We start from the raw sequence: 22,818 nt of genomic DNA on the forward strand, positions 1-22,818 counted from the left end.
AACAATCTGGTGCAAATAACCTAGTTATAAAGTGATTTTTGGTCTTTTGGATATACACTGTGTAAAGGAATTACAGGATCAAATGGTAGGTCTACTTTTAGATCCCTGAGTATTCTCCATACTTCTTCCCAAAAGGGACGTATTAGCTTGCACTCCCACCAGCAGTGCAGAAGTGTTCCCTTTTCTCCACATCCACACCAACATCTGTAGTTTGGGGATTTTGTTATGTGAGCCACTCTTACTGGAGTTAGATGATATCTCAAAGTGGTTTTGATTTTCATTTCTCTGATGCTTAACAATGATGAGCATTTTTCATGTACCTGTAGGCCATGTACCTATCACCTTCAGAGAAGCCTCTATTCAAGTCCCTTGCCCATGATCAAATGGGATTACTTGTTCTTTTCTTATTAATAAGTTTGAGTTCTCTGTGTATTCTGGTTATCAAACCTTTGTTAGAAGCATAACCTGCAAAAATCCTCTCCCATTCTGAGGGCTGTCTGCTTGCTTTACTTACTGTGTTCTTGGCTGTGCAGAAGCTTTTTATTCTGATCAGATCCCAGTAATGTATTTTTGGTGTTGCTTCAATTGCCCAGGGACAGGTCCTCCTCATAAAGTACTCTCCCAGGCCAAATTCTTCAAGTGTTTCTCCTGCACTCTCTCCAAGAATCTTTATAGTTTCACATCTTATATTTCAATCTTCTATCCAGTGAGAGTCAATTTTTGTTAATGGTGAAAGGTGTGGGTCATTTCAGTCTTCTACAAGATGCCAGCCAATTCACCCAACACCATTTGGTAAATAGAGAATCTTACCCCCAATTTATATTTTTGATGGGCTTATCAAAGATCAAATGACGATAAGTGTCTGGGTTCATCTCTTCTCAATTCTGTTCCATACATCTACCTCTCAGGCAGCATCAGTGGCTCAGTGAGTAGGGCACTGGCCCCATATACTGGAGGTGGCAGGTTCAAACCTGGCCCTAGCCAAAAAAATAAATAAATAAATAAAAAATAATAAAACACTGGATACATGGCAGAGGCAAGATGGCTGACTGGAGCCAGCTTTCCACAGAGGTGCCTGTCCAGAAGGAGAGTTAAAGGACAGAAGTTTAGCAAGCAAGCTGATGGTTTGGAGCTGAGCCATGATAGAAGGTTGAAGAACGCACCTCAACCGTGCTGAGGTGAGCTGCGACCCCAAGGATACAAACAAAAGGTACAAAATCCATAGCCAAGCAGACAGGAGTCCCCTCCCCCATGAGAATGGCTTACAGTATACTTTCTACAAATAAGAGAGCAGAGTTCAAAGTCCTCCCATTTTATCCCATGGGAGAGACCCTCTAAAAACCAGAACTCCTTCCCCTACTAGGGTACCATGGCACTATCCTGCTAGGCATAAAACTGTATATATTCTCTACCTGCAATTCTGAACTCCCAGCACTCCCCTCCACTTGCACCCCAAGGTCTGGAAGCCTGTCCCCCATGGAGTCCAGATTCTTGGGCATTTTCTCGAGTGGTGTGGACAGGGTGTGGGCTGTTGCAGGTCTGTGCTGATTCTGCAGCACAGGGGTAAGGAGAAAATGGTGGACTGAAGGAACCGGGAAAGGGAGAGGCGGTGTCCCCGACACAGAGCAACAGTGGGAATAATATAGCTCACACCCCTGGGCATATTTTAGAAGGACACACTCTGTCTCTCTGGGCAACCAGAGAAAGCCAGGTATCTTCTCCCATGGCAAATGCTGGCAGAATAGATCTGCAACGGTAATGCAGACCCCATGAGCAAAGGTTATGCATAAGGCAGTACTGGCCTGGGTGGAGTGCAGCAGGACAGAGAATTGAAGATGCATGTGCAGATACAGTATACTCCCAGGGCAAGGCTGCACCAGGACTGCCTATTGAGCCTAAGAAACACCCAGCCCTCAGGGGATCATAGCTGAGACAAAGGCAGGTAGGAAACCAAAAGCTGAATGTAAGCTCTAACCACACCTGCCCCAACACAGACTGCACGGGAAACAGAAACACCAGCTCTGGGCAGCGGCACAGACTGGAGCTGAGTTGCAGTTTCTGTGAACTCAAACAGTGCCTGGTCCACAGGCGAATATAGCCAGGACAGAATTACAAATTCTGCACAAATATAAGTGTCAGCAACATCAGTCGGAGTGGGGCTAGAACTGAGTGAACCGCCCCAGCTTCCATTAACCACCCGAGGTTGTCAGGCCTCACCTTCCCCTGCCAGATGGTAGCAGAGTGTGGAGGCCTGGTCGAGGAGACATAAGATGCCTCTGTGACTCAGTCAGGCTCAACCCCCTAGAGCATCTGCTCATTGGAGGGAACTGGGTCACAGCCCTGCAGGGTTACCAGTGACTGGGTGTGACAGAGGTGCAAGGACGGGAAGGAGGTATCAACCTTCCCAGACTAATTCATTTGCTGGAGTGAGGGGGGTTCTTCTGACTCCACAGAGCACCAGAATGAGTACTACTCGAGCTGCCAGCAGACCCAGTCTATCTAGTTGCTAGAGACCTTTTGAACTCCCTCACTCGAGACCGGGTAATGACTGGGACAATTGATTTGGATCTCTTGGACTGGGCCAATCACCCGAGGACTATCCAAAGTGCTACCCTGGGTGTGTGGTTGTGGGAAGGTTTGATTTTCCTTTTCTAGTTGTTGCCTGTGGGGGGCGAGTTGACTTAATTGCTGGTATTTCTCTACGGCGGAGACTTAAACCCAGAGAAACTGATTCACTAGGGTAGGACAGAGACCAGCTGAAAACAAGACAGAGACACTTAGACCCACCACACCAATCAGGTCACCAGTGTCTCAGGCTGTAGCACTGTACGAGTCCTTTGCAAAGCTCTAGGGGAAATGGCACAGACACCAGTCACAGCTCTGGGGTAAAGGGTTGGTGAATCACTACTCCAGGAGCCCACCAACCCAACTTCACCTTATCTGTTCATCTAGCCAAACAGTGTAAAATGATCATGGGGCAGAATCAGTGGAAAAACTCTGGTAACATGAATAACCAGAGTAGATCAACTCCCCCAAGGAATGATACGGCGGCCTAGGCTCTGAAGAAAAAGTGCTGACAAGATCTAGAGTTGCATGACCCCACAAAGCTGACAATTCAGTGACAATGCAGAAGTTGGGCCAGTGGTCCTAAGTGTACTGAGAAGGAGCAATACAGGCCATTGATTTTTTTTTTAAATAAATGCATATATATTTGAAAGCCTCCCTATATTTATTTGAATGAGTTGAAGTATAAACAAATACAAAGTCTTTATGCCTCAACCTCATAGGCTAACTCTTCCAAGTCAGAAAGTTTTTTTGGGCACTTGGGCTACTGAGTATCATTCTACCAGATTCCAGATTGTGTTATTTATTTGCCCTGGATATTGAGGCTTGGTTTGGCTGAGGCTTATGATTGTGGGGGAGCATGCACCTTCAGCAACACCTGGTTCCTAACATTGGGTTCACATTTTAGGTTCTTTGGGTCTTCTTTTTACTAATACATCATTTTGAGAGTTTTAGTCCTTGGGTGCATGGATGAGCTATTGGGATTAAAACAGAACAACAATTTGGAATATTTCTAAATTCTTTTGTGACCATGATGCATCCCTTCTGTCTTCTCAGCCATTTGGTCTATTGCTTTCTGAATGGAGAGGAGAGGAAAAAGAAGCCAGGTGGGGATTAGTTGTGAAGGAAAAGTGAAGAAAGTGCTTGACACTTGAAGCAGAGTAGAGTGAGGGCAGAAATTGACTCTTGTCAGGGAGTAGAATTGGATGAACCACAAAAATTCCCACTGAGGAGGGTCTCCTGTTCTCATCCCTCTTCTTGAAGCACTATGTAGACTGTCAGGCCCTGTCCCCTCCCCACTCTCATTGATCAGGAGTCACTGTGGCCTGTCCTGAGGCTCAACTCTGCCCAGATCTTTAATACTCCTTCCTTGGGGCTGAGAGCATGTTAGCAGCCTCATTTCACAGCCTATTTTAAGAGCATTTCGCAGTCCTCAGGCTAGATGTGTGATGATGCTGCTCTGCCACTAAATTTGGCCTCCTTTCTCAGACACAACCTACATTCTCCCTATGGATGATGACTGTTCCTTCTTACTAGAGGTGAAAATTCCCACTGCTTAGCAGCTGCCCTGAGGCCCTTCTTCCAGGATAAAACTTGAGGGCCAGGCTATTCCTCTATATTCACTCTGTGAGACCTTGTTGCTTTCCAGTTGTCTGAACTCATCACATTTTATAGACCCAACCTTGCCCACAACAAGGTCAGCAATGAGGCAACATCAGTGGACATAGCACAGATACTTCTCTAAGCTTAAAGCCTTGTTGATATGCAATGCTGCTTAGTAATGCTTTCCTAATTAAGAATTTGGTTTATTGGATGAAAATATTTAACTCTACATCTTAAAATAATTCACTATCATTCTATTATGCCCCCTTTTCCAAGGATATTTTGGAGTTATAAGCTTGTCTAGTACATGTGAACTTGATGGGTTCACATGTACTAGAGCTTCTAGCTCCCCATCATTGCCAACTCTGATAACTTAAGCCCTTTAGATATATTTTTAGGGAGTGATTAATATATTCAAGGGGATCTATGTAAGTTATGAAACATAACAAAATAAAATACAACATTGGACCCACCAATAAGAATAAGAATATTACTAATACCATACATACTCCTGTCCCAACTGTGTTTTTTCCCCAGAGGTAAACACTCTCTCAAATTTTGTTTCTATCAATTACTTAACTTAATTTTAGTTTCTTCACACAATTTTTCTCTTTAAATTATATTTTGGTTGATACATGTTAATATGTATTAATGATAATTAACTACATGTATTCTCCTGTAACTTATTTACTCAACATTGTTTCTAAGAGTTATCTTCATTGAGTAATTATAGGTTCACTTTCTCTGCTGCTCCCTCCCTCCACTAAAGTAACTAATAAATTTACACAATTATTAGAATCAACTTTTTAGAGCTCTGGAATCTAAAAAAAAACACAAACAAACAAAAGTCAGGGCATGTTTAATGAATGTGATGAATTCCTATAATTTTACATTGCCTCAGTAACCATTCTGAACACATTGTGGGTTTAACTTTCTCATACCAGAAGCACAGCTTAGTTACTTTTGACATAGTTTCCTATTTTCCATCTCCTCCAAGTCCCTTAGTTTGATTAATCTAGATATCTGCCTTATACAACAACCTCCTGGTGACCATCTCCTTCTGGGACATATAAATAACAAGCTACTTAGCTTTCTGAACTGACTCCAGCGCCACACATGGACTACACAGATATGCCATACTAGCCACCTTTTAGTCACAGTGTGATCCCATGTAATACATGCTTGCTTGTTCTAAACCCACCAATTAGAACTTACCATAGAAAATGTGGTTGGAAAATTCTCTGGATGCTAAAAAAGGTGTTGGCCCACTGGTTCATCTCATCTTCCTGGCTCCCTACTTATGGATTGAGTATATCACCCGGGTGAACTTATCAGACCTCATCACCCTTTATCAGTACCCTTCTTCTTTTGCAGATCTGTATCTAGAAAACTGCTTCTGTTATTTCATGTGTTCTCTTTGTGTTCTTCCTCTGTGTCTCTCCTTACTGACACAGACAGATCTAACTATTCTCCTGGTCAAGGCTCTTTTAGAGAGTGGTTATCTTGCCAGGAATAAACTAGACACAGTTCAGACAAGCAAAAAGAGATGTTCTATCTAGGTATATCCACAAAGAAGGGGTCAGAATATAGCATCCTGATGAGGGCTCAGTAAATTTGGCTCATGCCAGGGGTCAGTTTCTACATGTGCATCAACATAATTAATTTCTAAGTGATCTTGAGCAACAACCTAAATAGCCTTCTCAGTGCCTGGGAATACTCAAGAATCTGGCTTGGGTTCAAGCCTGCAGGGAAAAACATGCAGTTGGCTGGGTCACACAGCATTCTGTTTTTAGGCATTCTGTTTTTAAATAAAGGCATTTCTGTTTTTCAGTTGGGCCAAGAGAAAAAGTAGGGGGCAGGAACTGAAGGACCCTACAGAAGGCAGAGACATCAGATGCAATTGACAAAGATTTTAAATCAAATGCCTTAAATTCCTAAAGAAAAGTATGGACAAAGAGCTAAAGGAGACTAGAAAAGCAACATATAAGCAAAATGAGAATATCAAGACATAGAAATTATAAAAGAAACTGAACAGCAATTCTAGAGCTGAAATGTACAATAATTGAAGTGCAGTGTTTACTATAGGGTTTCGACAGCAGAATTGAGGATAAGAAAGAATCAGTAAACTTGAAATTAGGATAATTTAACTTATAGAGTCTCAGGAGTAGAAAGGAAAAATAATAAAGTGAGCAGAGAATAAGACTCAAGGGACAACACGAAGCAGACAAACATATGCATTATATAATAGAAGTTTCAGAGAGAGAAGAAAGAGACAAAATACTTTTTAAATAAATAATTTTGAAAAAAATCCCTAAATTTAAAGAAACATTGAATCTACAAATACAAGAAACTTAATGAACTCTAAGTAGGGTGGCGCCCATAGCTCAGTGGTTAGGGCACCAGCCACATACACCCAGACTGGCGGGTTCGAACCCGGCCCAGGCCAGCTAAACAACAATGACAACTGCAATAAAAAAAAAAAAAATAGCTGGGCGTTGTGGCGGGTGCCTGTAGTCCCAGCTACTTGGGAGGCTGAGGCAAGAGAATCACTTAAGCCCAAGAGTTTGAGGTTGCTGTGAGCTGTGACGCCACAGCACTCTACCAAGGGTGACATAGTGAGACTCTGTCTCAAAAAAAAAAGAAAAAGAAAAAACCTCTAACTAGGATAAACTCAAAGAGACCCACACTCAGACATTATAGTCAATGTGTTGAAAGCTAAAGCCAAAGACAATCTTGAAAACATGAAGTACACTGCCACATTTGTAGCATCCTCCATAAGACTAATGGTTAATTTCTTATCAAAAACTATGGAGGTCAGAAGACAGCAGGATGACAGATTTAAAGTGCTTAAAGAAAAAAAAAAACCTGTAAAACAAGAATACTGTATCTGCATAAACTGCCATAAATGAGGGAGAAATTAAGACATTCAACATACTTTTTTTTTCCCCCTAAAGCTGAGGGAGTTTGTTACCATTAAACCTTTCTTACAAGAAATGCTATAGGGATTCCTTTAGTTTGAATGAAAGGACACTAGACGGTATTGAATATGAAGAAATAAAGTTGTCTAGTAAAGGTAAACTAATCGGCAAACATAAAAGCCAATATTGGCCAGGCACAATGGCTCAAACCTGTAATCCTAGCAGTTTGGGAGGCCAACGCAGGAGGATTTCTTGAGGCCAGGAATTTGATACCACACTGAGAAATATAGTGAGGCCCTTTATCTATGAAAAATATAAAAATTAACTGGGTCTTGGTGATGCAGCCTGCTTGGGTGGCTGAGACAGGCAGATCACTTGAGCTACTGCACTTTAGTTCAGGCAACAGAGCAAGACTCTGTCTCAAAAAAATCTAACCTACATAATTTAAAAGACAAATAGATAAAAATCTGTTATTGGGCCCATAATATTCAAAGATGTAGTTTGTGACAACAATAACATAAAGGGGGAATGGATTTGTATAGGTCCAGAAGGTGACATATGCTATGAAATACACTTTAAGTCGAAAACTGTTATACAAGAAAAAGAAGGGGGGGACGGAAAAAATAAATTAAGTAAAAAAAAAAAAAGAAGAATATTATACATTGAGAAAAGGGTAAATACACCAAGAAGATATAGGAATAATAAATGCATATACACCAAACAAGAGTTCTAAAATACATGACATGAACACTGAGAAAATGAAAGAAAAAAACTGCAATAATAGTTGTAGACATCAATACCTCCATTTTCAATGATGAATAGATCACCTAGACAAAAGACTGAAAAGGAAACTGGGGACTTGAAAAACACTATAAATCAACTATTGCTAACAGGTATACTTAATATACTTCATCCCCAAATAGTAGAATGTACTTCTTTTCAAGTGCACATGGAACATTCTCATGGATGCACCATAGATTAGGCCACAAAAACAAAATCTTAACATTTAAAAAAAAAGTTGAAGCTATGAAACATATCTTTTCCAACTATGATGAAATGAAAGTAGATATCAATAGCAGAAGCTAAAAAAATCCACAAATATGTGAAAAAAGCAATACACTTTTAAACAACCAAGGGACCAAAGAAGAAATCCTAAGAGAAATTGTAAAGTATCTTTGAGACAAATGAAAACGAGAACACAGCATGTCAAAACTTACAGAATGCAGAAAAAGCAGTGCTATGGGGGAAATTTGTAGCTGTTAAGTACTTACATGAAAAAAGAAAGAAATACCCCAAATCAGCAACCTAAATTTACACCTTAAGTAATTATCAAAAAGAACAAACTAAACCAAAAGTTACCAGAAGGAAGAAAATAATAAAGATTAGAACAGAGATAAATGATGTAAAGAATAGAAAAACAAAAGAGAAAATCAACAAAACCAAGAGTTAGTTATTTGAAGAAAAATAATAAAATTGATAACTCTTTAGCTAGATTGACTAAGAAAGAAAATACTCAAAAAAATTAAATCAGAAATAAAAAAGGAAACATTACTTACAAGTTTATAGAAATAAAAAGGATTATAAAAAAGGATTGTGAACAACTGTAGGCTACCAAATTAAATAATCTAGACAAAATTCCTGGAAATATAAAACATAACAAGACTGAATCATGAAGAAACAGAAAATATGAATAGACCTATCCCTGGTAATATTGAATTGGTAAACAAAATTCTCTAACAAAGAAAGTCCAGGACCAGAAGGCTTCATTGGTGAGTTCTGAAAAAACATTTAGAGAAGTTTCAACACTAATCCATCTTAGACTCTTCCAAAAAATATAAGAGGAAAGAACATTTTATGACTTATTCAATGAGGCCAACATTACTCTGATACCAAAACTAGACAAAGAAACTACAAGAAAACTATAGACCAATATCCCTGATAAGGGCGGCGCCTGTGGCTCAGTGAGTAGGGCGCCGGCCCCATATGCCGAGGGTGGCGGGTTCAAACCCAGGCCCAGCCAAACTGCAACAAAAAAATAGCCGGGTGTTGTGGTGGGCGCCTGTGGTCCCAGCTGCCCGGGAGGCTGAGGCAAGAGAATTTCGTAAGCCCAAGAGTTAGAGGTTGCTATGAGCGGTGTGACGCCTCGGCACTCTACCCGAGGGCGGTACAGTGAGACTCTGTCTCTACAAATAAAAAAAAAAAAAAATCCCTGATAAATGTAGATGCAAAAATCCTCAATGAAATGTTGAGAAACCAAATCCAACAGCATAGTAATATTTAAAAATTTTCATGGCACACCTCAGATTCTCTCATGGCACACTGGTTGAAAATCACTGTTGTAGGGACAGAAAGTAGCTGAGCGCTTGCCAAGTGATGGTGGGGCGGAGTGAAATAGAGAGTACCTGCTGTTAGCTAATGGGGTTACTTTCTGATTTGTTGAAAATGTCCTATAATTGATTAAGATTATGATTTTGGGACTCTTCAAATACACCCAAAATGATTTAACTATATACTGTAAATGGATGAGTAGTATGGTATATGAATTACATCTCAAGAAATCTACTTAAAACTATAAAAATCAGGGCAGCACCCGTAGCTCAGTGGATAGGGCATCAGCCACGTGCACCAAGGCAGGCAGGTTCAAACCTGGCCCTGGCCTGCTGAACAACAATGACAACTGCAACAAAAAAATAGCTGGGCATTGTGGCAGGCACCTGTAGTCCCAGCTACTCAGGAGGCTAAGGCAAGAGGATCACTTAAGCCCAAGAGTTAGAGGTTGCTGTGAGCTGTGACATCACAGTACTCTACCGATGGAGACAAAGTGAGACTCTTTCTCAAAAAAAAAAAAAAAACTGTAAAAATCAGAAATGTCTTATTAAAAAAAGATTTTGAGTTAGTAAGTAAAACTCTTACTGCAAAGAAAATCATAGGTTCAGATGGTTCTAGTGGTGAATTATACCAAGTTTTTAAAGAAGAATTAACAACAATTCTCTAAAACTCTTCCCAACTAATTCTGTGAGGCCAGTAATATATATGAAAATCAGACAGAAGCATTATGAGAAGAGACAATTATATCTTTCATGAAGATAGATGCAAAAATTCTCATCAGTATACTAACCAACTGAATCTGGCGTCATATAAAAAGCAACACATACAATGACCAAGTGGGATTTACATGTATCCTAAGAATGCATGCAAGGTAACATCTGAAAACTCCATTGACATAATGTGTTTTATTAATAGAATAAGGGACAAAACTATATGATCATCTCAATAGATACAGAGAAAGCATTTGTCAAAATCCAATACCCTTTTATGATTAAAAAAAAAAAAGACAAGAACAAACTAGAAAAAGAAGAAAATTTCCTAAAGCTGATAAGGGCACTACAAAAAACATACAGCAAACATCATACTCAAAATTAAAGTACACTGAATTATACACTTAAAATGTGTGGAGAGCAAATTTTTTGGTATATAAAACATTCTGCCACTAAAGCTGCTAAATAAATTGTTCATTTTGCCTTTATGGGAGGTACTTCTTTCCCAGAGAAAGAGGGAGCGACTGCCAGGGGTTTATCCCTTGACCATCTAGAGAGCACCTGAACTCGATAGTTCCAATTACCCTGGAGTTTTCTCTTCCCAACCCTTACTAACTGCATCTACTTTCTTAGAACTTTAAAAATGGTAGGGGTGAGGGGTCATTCTCCCTGTGCTCTCCTCTCACTCCTTCCCATCTATCGCCTGTCATGCTTAGAGACCACCTCTGCTGGACACTACATGGCCCTAGGAGGCAAGAATACAAGGAAAAGAAGAGAGAGTCCTGTGTAGGGAAACGGGGAAGAAATATGTAAGTGTGGGAGATAAGAAGGATTGACGCTTTATCACTTTTCAACAGTCACCAGCATTTAACAATTGGAAGATGTCACATTGAAATCTGAATTAATGGCTTAATCTTGTAAAGCATTTGATCCCCACGCTTGGCTCAATACTTCTCCCATAGACAAGCATCTTCATTCGTTTTTTATGACCTGTCTGGCCCCTGCTGGCATCAGAATTTGAGATCCTTCTGCCCTGCCCAGTGCCCATGCACCTCATGTTCTGGACACAGAATAACCTACTTGAACCTCTCAAATAGGATAGACCTTTGACACTTTTCTGTCTTTGCTCTGGAGTTTCCTTCACCTGCAGTGACCTTACCCTTACCTTACCCTCTGCCTCCTACCACTATCTTCTGTGAAATTTTCTCCCATCCTACCACTGAAAACCATCCTCTCTTCCATCTTTCATCTGACCACCTCATTTGTACATGAGGAGAGCAGATACTGTGCCTCAGCGGACTCCACTAGTCTAGACCTGGAGTCTTTCCTACCAATTGCTGCCTGGCCTGCTGCAGCACTTTGGTACCCTACACACAGTAGATGCTTAATATTTGGCAAACTGTATTGTACCACTGGCCTAGCCCAATGCTGGGGAAGACAGATTGCTATCATAATAGAAAAATATTCAATACAGAAAATCTAAGAAAACAAACTCAGAAAAAGTGGTCATAAATGGAGAAATCTGGCAACAGAGACAGAGGAAAACACTCCTTGCTTTAAATAAGCTAAGCGTATTCAGAGATATTCACAATTTAGGAATTGCATATAACATCCCTCAAAGTGGAAGAGACCTTAGTCCTTCCAAGATCAACTCATTCCTAACACTTGCTGGCGAACCTTATGTTGACAGCTGCAGGAGGAAAGGTGATCTGTTCTGTGCAGCTGATGCTTTCAGATCTGACAATCATGTTTTCTGACATTTCCATTTGTAAAATACCATTTCTCCCTCCCACTAGAATAGACTAGACCACAGGGTTGATGTGTAGAGTGGAGAACTCATGATTTATTTATTTGTCTATTTCTACCTGAAAAACCAACTATAGGGAGAGTAGGAGAAAATAAAGAACAGGGTGGAGGAAAATTATAATTCCCTTTTTGCTTCAAGCCAGTAAGGACAACTTTCCTTGATGGTCTTTGCTATTCAGTGACTAAAATTTCTTCTTAGTAGTCAGTGAAACGTGCCCATAAAGAACAGCTCTTCCTATGTGCCATACCTTCAGTTACAGAGCTTCTAAAAAGGATCCACTCAAGACTACCTTCCTGATTCCACCTCACAGTGGAAAACAGAAGCCCTAAATTCAGTGCGTCATAGACTCCCTTAGGTATAGGCAGACAAGACCACCACTTCAAGATTAGCATCTGTTGCCAGGCACAGGAGTCCCTGAGGACCGTGTTGATATGCAAATTTTCCATCCCTAGAGCTGAGTGGGGCCTGAGATGTTTTCCTAACCAGTCCCCAGGTGATGCAGATGATGCTGGTGTAGTTCCACTATTAGGAGACAGAGGGGAAGTCAGACTGGTGACAACTGACCCTTAGCATAATCGACTTTACTTCCTTCCAGAGGAGAGGGAGGTGCTACAGAGAAAAAGCAACTAGAGCAGGACTTGGGCTTCCTCCAGGCAGATGCTGGGTGTGCCCAGGTGATCCTTCAGAAGGGGCGGGGTTTGATCCAGCAGCCCAGGTCTGAGTTCTGCCATATTTGGCTCCTCCCTTCTTCTTAAAAAAAAGGGTGGGGGATGCCTGTGGCTCAGAGGAGTAGGGCGCCGACCCCATATGCCGGAGGTGGCGGGTTCAAACCCAGCCCTGGCCAAAAACTGCAAAAAGAAAAAAAAAAAAAAGGATTCACTTAGGGATGGTGACAAACAGCACAGAACTATTCACCGTGTGTAGGAAAGTGTCTGTGTGCAACGTCAGGCATAGTGTAGTGGGAGGTGGTTGGCTTAGGACCTCCCCACCCACCCACCCCGGTTTGTACTTTCCTGGGATGCTGGAGAGAAAAAAGGGATCACCCCTTAAGGATGCCCTGGGACAAAGAAGGGGGCACTTTCCGCTGTTACCCAGCCTAGGGTCCTCAACCAGACCTGGAGTCCTCTCTGCACCCGACAGTTGTCCCAGCTCTGAGCTCATTTGATTCCAACTGACGGAGCGCCGGGCTGAGCCTGCCGGCTGCACCCTACGGGAGTCGAATGAGGTGGTCTCCTAGACCTCCCGCCTCCGCCAGCTCTTGGCAAGCCCGAGTCCCAAGACGCTTTGGCAGTGCGCAGGCGCAGCCAGGAAAGCTGCCCAGTGCAAGTTTCCTCCTGTCCCGGCACTGCTCTATACGTGCAGGTGGCAGTCACCGCTACTCTCGTCGCAGGACCATGCAGGCCCTGGTATCCCCAGTGACCAAGGCCATCTTCGTGGCTCTATTCCTCTTCGCTATCCTGCTCATCCTCTACGTGATCCTGTGGTACATCTGCCGGGACGTGGATAACGACCGCATCTGAACAGGTAGAGAACGGCCTGAGCCCGCTAAGGTCTCACTCTGCGTCCCCACCTCTGAAACCCCTTGTTTCTCTCCCCAAATCCGAGTCCCTTACTGGGACTCCGCGGTCCTTCTCTGGACTCCGACTTCCTTTCCTGAACCCCGCACTCCTCTCCCAATTCCGCATTGCTACCTGCACTCAGTGCATTCCTGTCCTAAACCCACCCTCCGCCGCTCCTTCCCGGACCCTACACTTCTTCCCCAGAACCTGTACCCTTTCCTTGGTTTCCGCATTCCTTTCCTACACCCAGCATCTCTCCCCAGATTACGCGCCCAGTCCCAATGCTGCGCCCCACCGCTCATCTGCACTCCTTCCGAGGACTCTGTGTCCTTCCCTTGCATTCCACAGGCATTTCCTGCATGCAGTTTTCTTCCCGGGACCCCTCCCGCAGGTCCCCTCTAAATTTTCTGCCTGTCTCCAGGATCCTGCCCTCATCCCAACACCCCACAACACTCTATGGCTCTTTGCTGATCCCTTGCCCTTTCCCGGGATTCCATTCCCTTTCTGGATCCCATGGCCCTCTCCTCATCTCGAGTCGTTCTCAGGAATCTGCATTGCCCCCTCCCCAACCCCACCACGATCCCGAGCCCTCTTCTGACTCTGCACCCGCTCAAGAATCCTAAGTCCTTCTCCTCTTCCCGGAAACCGCAGCTTTCACCAGATACAGTGCCCCTGGGCAGCAGCCTGCACTCCACCCTGTCCTGGGGCCCCTCCACGACCTTGCCCAGGATCCGTGGGCCTTCTCCCAAGCTCATGCCCTAACCCTGGTCCCGCACTCCTCTCCAAAATCTTCACCCCTAAATCCTGCCCCAGTAACCACTCCCCTCTCAAGAATCTGTGGCCTTGTAAGGAACTGGAAATGTGAGGTCAGTTGCAGCTCCTGGCAAGTGCCTGCCGCCGCTAGGCTCACCAGACTGACCGCCATCCAGTTCTGTTTCTGAGCACCGGTGACTGAAGGGTAGTGGGGGAAATTTTGGTAGCCAATGGACATCCTGGAGCCCTGCCCTTCTATAGGGGGTTCCCTGCCCCATTACCTCTTCTTGATATACCTGATGGTTTCCTCCTTCCTAGGGACAGGATGCTCAAGTAGCTTGAGCTTGCAAACCAGCAGGCAAATAACAATTTGGCATGTCACTCCTATCCCTGGAGCACTTGCTCTTGAATTAGATTCCATCTCAGAAAGGGGTCCCTAGCATTAGAGTGGGCTGTTACCCTGAAGACTAAAGGATACACCATAGATGATGAGCCTCTCTGGACAGGGTCTAATAGGGACTGGGCCAGACAAAGTGGATCCAATTGCCTCTGGTTTCCTTTTTGTGATGAGATTAGTACATTTTCAGCCGGCGGTTAGTCAGAAGTTGGCCAAGAGGATACCTGCAATATCAGCCACCACACCTGCTTTGGGGCAGTAAGATAGAAATATGGACAAAGAGTGTAGACTACCACATTTGGTGACCTTGGCCTTACTCAGACATAAAGGAGGAACACATGGTCGAGCATGCACTTGAAGTGAGTTCACCTCAGATTCTTCTCAGAGAGGTCAAGGGCATCCAGGAGCTGAAGCAGCACTTTGGGATGATGTACGCTTGGACCACATTCATTAGTATGAACCATATTCACTGGTATGTTCACATGGACCACGTTCATTGGCATATGCAGACAGTGCAGGCACAGGATGTGAAAGCTGCAGTTTTGGATACACACAGACCTGGGTTCAAATGCCAGATCAGCCACTTACTAGCTATGTGGCTGCGTGAGTTATGTCTCTGAGAATCCATTATTTCACCTGTTAAATGGAAGTAATCACAGTATCAAGCTCATTGAAAGGATTACGTAAAGTACTGCATCTAAGCTGAGAAACAGTCTTATACACAATAAATCCTTAATTATGGTAAGTTGTTACTTGTGGATGATTAAGCATCTTCTAAGGATAACCTATTTTTCTATTTCTCAACGTGAATTTACAATAAAATTCACTGTTTTTTAATGTATAGTTCTCTGAATTTCAACAAACATAAAGCTATGTAACTACCGCAACAATAAAGATATAAGTACGTTATATTAAAAACCTATTAGTAAAAATACTTTTCTTTCAATTTCTTTACATCTGAGAAAGCCAGCATCTAAAACTGGTTTGGGGTAAGCAAATGCAATATTCGAAGATTGACTTAATTAGTGTCTTTGCCTGCTACTGGTATACTGCCTCACCAAAACACCTCACTATTTTTTTCACCACTATTTATGATAGTTTACAATAAAAGTAGATTGCTTTTTCATATCACTCAAGGAATATATAAAACTTTCCTTGCAAAAAATAAACAGTCCTCAAGTGAATAATACAACAATCATTCCACCCATTCTCCTCCCCACAGGAGGTGACAAGCACTGCTAATCATTTGGTTCTTCTCTGTGATGTCTTTCTTTTTTGTATCTCTCTCTCTCTCTCTCTGACACACACACACACACACACACACACACACACCCCACAGTGGTGTTGACTTTCCTCTTCATATTACAGGAATTCTGCTTTAAATTTCCGGGGGACAAAAGGGAATGCAGATGCGGAATGAAAACCCCCCAAGGAAGCACTAAGGCCCTATGGCTGCACCTTCTTCCCATGCCCTTATGAGGCCTGCAGGGAGACTGTTTTGAGCTCCTTTTGTGAGACCTCTGATGAAAGGTGCTACATGAAGTGCAAAGATTATTTTTAAGAGTCAGACAGAAAGCACTGGGCATTTGCATAGAGGACTTCAGGGCAGGTGAAATCCTACATTTCTAGGAGTTCCACTTCTCTTCTTTCTTCACTTCTTGGCTGTCCCCTTCCTTGGAGTATGGCAGCCTGTGAAGCCCCTGTTGTTCTGTCTCTTTGGGTGCCGAGTGAAGCACCACTCACTTACCAGAGGCACTGCTCACATGGGCTGGTCTGGAACTGGACACTTCTTCCTCTTACCTACGGAAAGCCCAGAGCCTATCATAGTGATCCTGTCAGGGCCCCTCTGCTAAAAAGTACCCCCATCAGCAGTGTGGAGAAGGGATTGGGAGGGCCAGAGAGTGAAGAATGGTTAGAAAGCAAGAAAGGATGAGGGCCAGAACTTAAGCAGTGGCCATGGGACAAAGAGGGCTAGAGACGTTTCTGAGTCAGAATTGGTGAACCCTGGTGACCGAAGGTATGTAGGGGCATAGGCACTGGGGTGGGTAGGAAAGAGGAGAGGGGAGCAAATTTGATGCTATTCTGGCTAGCATAGCTAAATAAGAGGCCATTTATGTCATTAAAATATCACTGCTCCCACTGGACACAGGTTCCTTAAGCCTCTATTCCAGGCACTGCTTACATTGCCAGCTTGATTTATTTTCTCTTTAGCCCACCTGACTCCTTGACATGGGAAGATATCTAACCAGGTTCCTGACTCATAGGAAAAGCTCAAAAAATGGCAACCTATTTATATCACATGAGGCTTCACCTGTAGGTTCTGTTTCTATAGGGGCCAGTTGGTTTTGTTCTCACTTGTTGAGGTCATCTGTGCACACTTACAGAGTTTACACCAAGTCCATGGCATATTGACTAGAATATATGTGAAATCCCACTTGTATAGACAAACAGAGTTCTTCCTATGTATTCAGACCATAGCACCTTCCTCTCTTGCTCCCCAAACAGCTTAAAGAACAGCACTGAAACAAATCACAACCAAATGCTCAAGCCTTGTGGTTTGAGATCAATCACATAATTTTTCCTCCATCTAATTTCTCCCCAAGAACAAACTTAACATCTTGCAGCATCAAACAGTGGAGTTTGAGTTCTAAATCAGGTCAGTAAAGTCAGAGCTTCAACCTACTCGCACAGGTATTATTTGCCACAAGGTATTGGCCCAAGGTCAACCTTAAGTACTCTCTACTGGTGTACATTCTAGGAAGGTAACAAACATGATGGGTGATGAGGGAAACCACGCATTTAGAGCAGCAATGTTACTTTAGTTTTTAATTATCCTGAGCAGATGGAGCACAGTGATGTTACGTTACTCTTGACATAACCACCAAGTGATCAGCAGATGCCTTCTTGCCTTTTACTGGACTTTGGAAATTTTGTCCTTTTGTTACCATCCTTCTTTCTGAATAGCACGTATTAATTTTACTGGAAAAGCCATATTATTGAGAATTCTGCTTTCCTGTCATGAATTGGAAATCCTAGGTGAGCTACAGCTGTATCAGACAGGGACAAAGTACTAAAGCAAAAAGGAGTTTAAGTCAAACATAAGAAGAATTCTCTGAAAGGAGGCTATCAAATATCTAGTTGGAGTTCTCCTCTCCTATATCATTATCATCATTTATCTTCCTCATTAATTTTCAGGTTCATGGTGCATAATGCACAGAATTAGAAAAGACTGTAGAAAAGTATGAGAACTAGTTTCTTAAGAATTTTAGAGTTTTTATAAGGAGAGAGAGGAGAAAGAGAGAGGGAGGAGAGAAGAGAGGAGAGAATGTCAGAGGTTCAATATCTGATGATCTGATTAGAGTGACATGGTATCTGGTAAGGGAAGCAGACAGCCTGATTGTTTCTCTGGGATACAGTTCCCTTTACACTTTTGTCCCAGGCTCATTACTGAGTCCTATGCCTTTCACTTTCATAAGTGTCTGGAAAGCTTTTGAAAAGTGATCAGTTTTCCTCTAACTGGGCTAGAAACAGAACACAATCTTGATGGCCCCCCTGGTTGTACAGTTGTCTTGTATGGTTGTCTTTGGTTATCAGTTAAGATTAGTTGTGGCTGTGATTATAACAGAGGCTGGAAACAGCAGCAGCTCACACAAGATGCATGGTTATCGCACACTCACATGAATGTCCAGAGGTAGGCACTGCAGGCTTGATCTAGTGGATCTATTCTGAAAAGTGCTTAGGAAACCTGGGTCCTTATAACTTTTCTTATCCTTACATGCTCCCTCATTCTCCCACCCCCACCTTGTATTAGATCATATACTGCGTTCATATTAGAATTGAGTACATTGGATTCTTGCTTCTTCATTCTTGCGATGCTTTACTAAGAAGAATGTGTTCCAACTCCATCCAGGTTAATACGAAAGATGTAAAGTCTCCGTCTTTTTTAATGGCTGAATAGTATTCCATGGTGTACCTATACTACAGCTTGTTAATCCATTCCTGGGTTGGTGGGAATGTAGGTTGTTTCCATGTTTGGGTGATTGTAAATTGAGCTGTGATAAACATTCTAGTACAAATGTCTTTATGATAAAATGATTTTTTTTTTCTTCTGGGTAGATGCCTAGTAATGGAATTGTAGGATCAAATGGGAGGCCTAATTTGAGTTCTTTGAGGGTTCTCCATACTTCCTTCCAAAAATGTTGTATTAGTTTGCAGTCCCACCAGCAGTATAACAGTGCTCCCTTCTCTCCACATCCACGCCAGCATCTGCAGCTTTGAGACTGTGATGTGATCTATTCTCACCGGCTATAGGTGATATCTCAGGGTGGTTTTGATTTGCATTTCTCTGAAAATCTGGGACAATAAGCATTTTTTTCAAATGTTTGTTAGCCATTCGTCTGTCTTCATCAGAGAAGGTTCTGTTCGTATCTTTTGCCCAGTGGTAGGTGGGATTGTTGGCTCTTTTTTTGTTGATTAATTTGAGTTCTCTGTAGATCCTAGTTATCAAGCTTTTGTCCGATTCATAATATGCAAATATTTTTCCCATTCTGAAGGTTGTCTTTTTGCTTTACTTGCTGTGTCCTTAAGCTGTGCAGAAGGTTTTCAGCTTAATTAAGTACGATTTGTTAATTTTTGTTGTTGCAATGGCCACTGAAGTCTTTGTCATAAAATCATTCCCCAGTTTAATATTGTCAAGAGTTTCCCCCACACTTTCTTCTAAGATTTTTATTGTTTTGTGTCTTAGATTTAAGTCTTTTATCCATCTTGAGTCAATTTTTGTAAGTGGTGAATGGTGTGGATCAAGTTTCAGTCTTTTACATGTGGTTATTCAATTTTCCCAGCACCATTTATTGAATAGGGATTCTTTCCCCCACTGTATATACCGTTTCCCCGAAAATAAGACAATATCTTATTTTAAGGTGTGCTCCCAAAGATGTTCTAGGTCTTATTTTCATGGGACGTCTTATCTTTCCTGTAAGTAGGTCTTGTTTGCAGAGGATGTCTTATTTTCGGGGAAACAGGGTAGTAAGTCTTAAAGTTGTGTAGTGTTAGTCCTCCAGTCCTCCTTCTAACTTTGTTTTTCTCCAATATTGTCTTGGCTATTTTGGATCTTTTATCTCTGTGTATAAAATTGAGAATCAGTGAGTCAATATCCACAAAATAAGTTTCTGGGATTTTGATTGGGATTGTATTTTATCTATACATCAAGTTGGAAAGAACTGACATCTTGACAATACTGAGTCTGCCTATTCATAGACATGGAATATCACTGCATTTATTTAGTTCTTTGATTTCTTAATTAAGTTTTATAGTTTCCCTTGTGTAGATATTATACATATTTTGTGAAAGTTATACCTAAGTATTTCATTTTGAGGTGTGCTAAAGTAAAAAGTGTATTTCTAATTTCAAATTCTACTTGTTCATGGCTGATATATAGAAAGTGATTGACTTTTGTATATTAACCTGCAACATTGCTGTAAGCACTTATTAATTTCAGAATGTATCATATAGCCTTCTTTCTGGGCAGTGGAACAGACATCGGGGGGAGAACCACTTAGGTCTGCTCTCTTCAAGTAGTTTTTATCAGACAGGTTATTTCCTCAATACAATTTTTCTTTAATAATTTTATCTCAATAGCATCTTTTACGTAATAAGATATAATGTCTTTCTAGTCTCCTGATGCATAAATGTGGCCATTGGTGAGACATCCATCAATATTGCAAACCAAAAGTTCTATCTCCTTAAGCTTCTTTTTACCAAAATTGCCATATCTTAACACTCTTTGCTCTGCAATAGGCCAATCAATATCCAAATCTCTATCCACACTATCTTCAACTCCCATTTCATAGTATGCCATTTTTCCACCCCATAAGTAACCCATCTCTATCAAGTCTTTTAACAAAATAAAATGACTCATTTTCATATAATTCCCTAAGCTGGTCTTGTTGACAAGGATGTTTACCTGCATTCAAATTCAGACGCCCAGTCACTTCCTGAATTGCTTTCTCAATTTCACTCCATTGAAACGGACAGCATCTCACAAAAGAGAGAATAGAATCATGTCCTTCTTTTCCAATAATTTCTGCAACTTTTTAAAGGTCAGTAGGATATAAACATGGCGAAGCAGCTTGAATATTTCCTACAATATCAACCTCACTGTGACAATTAAGAAATTCTATGATGATTTACCAGGTGAGTGGCTTGCCTCCTGTAATCCCAGCACTCTGGGAGGCTGAGGCTGGTGGATTACTTGAGATGTAGAGTTTGAGACCAGCCTGAGCAAGAACAAGACCCTGCCTCTACTAAAAATAGAAGAAAAAAGATAGCCAGTGGTCCTGACCAGCACCTGTAGGCCCAGCTACTTGATAAGCTGAGGCAAGAGGATGGCCTGAGCCCAAGAGTTTGAAGTTCCTGTGAGCTATGACACCATGACACTCTACCCAGGGCAACAGATTAAGACTCTATCTCAAAAACAAACAAACAAACAAACACAACTCTATGCTGGCATCTAGTGAGGTAGAGCTGACTTTTTAAACATCAGAACTTCTTTGATGAATGTGGCCACATTATCAATTTCATCATAGTTTGTTGAAACCCTCACATTCTGGAAGACCCCCAAGTCCAGGACTGCACACAGGACCCAACCAGCGAGTGGGAGCCCTGCCAGGTGCTTAATGTTCTTCAGGGGCTACCTTTGCCGCTCCCTGGGTCCAGAATCAGGGCCATCAGGTGTGAGGGTTTCTCCATGCCTTGGCCCTGGCCACCCTGAGAGTTGCTCTGCAGCTCAGGAGGCAGACCCTGAGATGGCCACCCCACAGGTTGGAGATGGAGGTGATGGCCCCTTCTCCACTAAGTAGACCTTCCCTCATGCCTTCTCCCAACTTCTTCATGTTAGGGAGTTAGTCCTTCACACACTCAGCTCAGCCTGATCCTCACCTGGTGTTATAAAATTATTACAGCTCATCTAAGTTTTTATGAGCATAAACTAACTCACGATATCCCCTTATTTTATCTTTAATGTATGTAAAATCTGTAGTGACACTCCTTATCTCATTCCTGATGTTACTAATTTGTGTCTTCTCTCCTGTTTGCTTTTTTAGTCTAGCTAAATACTCAACATTTTATTGATCTTTTTGAAGAATGAGCTTTTGCTTTCACTGATTTTTTCTATTTTAATTTCAATGTCATTTATTTTGGTACTTACTTTTATTATTTCCTTTTTAAAATTTTGCTTTGGATTTAATCTTTTTTTATTAAGTCATATATACATAGATCATGAATACATTTATGCCTTTGTGGGATTCAATGTGTTGATTACTTATACAAATTGGAGTGCTTACATCCTACTAATTAACACAGCTTTCACCTCATTTACTTAATCACAGTGTTAAGACATTTGTGTTCTCAGGAATGGAAAGAAAAAAAAGAAAAAATATATCCAATGTACTCAGTACTACTATGAAACCAATTTATATCACTCACACTTTCATATGAAAGATGAATCACAACTATAACCCAGGATGAAGAAGGGATTTAATCTGTTTTTAGTGATTTTTTTGGCATGGGGTACTTGAATTTTATTTATTGTTTTTTTTTTTAATTTATTTTTAAATATTACAAGGACAGGCTCAGCACCATAGGTCAGTGAATACAGCGCCGAACACATACACCAAGGCTGGCAGGTTCAAGCCCAGCCCAGGCCAGTTAAATGACAACTACAACCAAAAAAAAAAAAAAAATAGCTGGGCATTGTGGTGGGCACCACAATGTAGTCCCAGCTACTTGGGAGGCTAAGGCAAGAGCTAAGGCTAAGCCCAAGAGTTGGAGTTTGCTGTGAGCTGTGATGCCATGGCACTCTACCGAGGGCAACATAGTGAGACTCTGTCTCATAAAAAAAAAATTACAAGGATAAAAATGTTTTAGTTACATGAATTGCTTTTGCACAGTTTGAGTCAAAGTTATAAGTGTGCTTTGTATCAGTTAGGTATGAATTTACCCATTCCCCCCCTACCACCCACTTGCTTGGTTTTCATTGAGTTTTACTTTTATGTGTCACCATGAGTGTTGAGTGATTAGTTTCAGTTTAATAGTAGGTACATGTGGCTTTTCATTTTTCATTCTTGAGATGCTTCACTTAGAAGAATGGTCTCCAGTTTCATCCAGGTTGTTACAAAAGGTA

General features: G+C 41.7%; 1 pseudogene; it reads right to left on the minus strand.

Annotated features, from left to right (window-relative positions):
* Window positions 1-14,316: 14,316 nt before the first annotated feature.
* LOC128577100 (N-acylneuraminate cytidylyltransferase-like) lies at window positions 14,317-21,529 on the minus strand (annotated as a pseudogene).
* Window positions 21,530-22,818: the final 1,289 nt, after the last annotated feature.

This window comes from Nycticebus coucang, chromosome X, assembly GCF_027406575.1.
Source record: "Nycticebus coucang isolate mNycCou1 chromosome X, mNycCou1.pri, whole genome shotgun sequence".
NCBI lineage: Eukaryota > Metazoa > Chordata > Mammalia > Primates > Lorisidae > Nycticebus > Nycticebus coucang.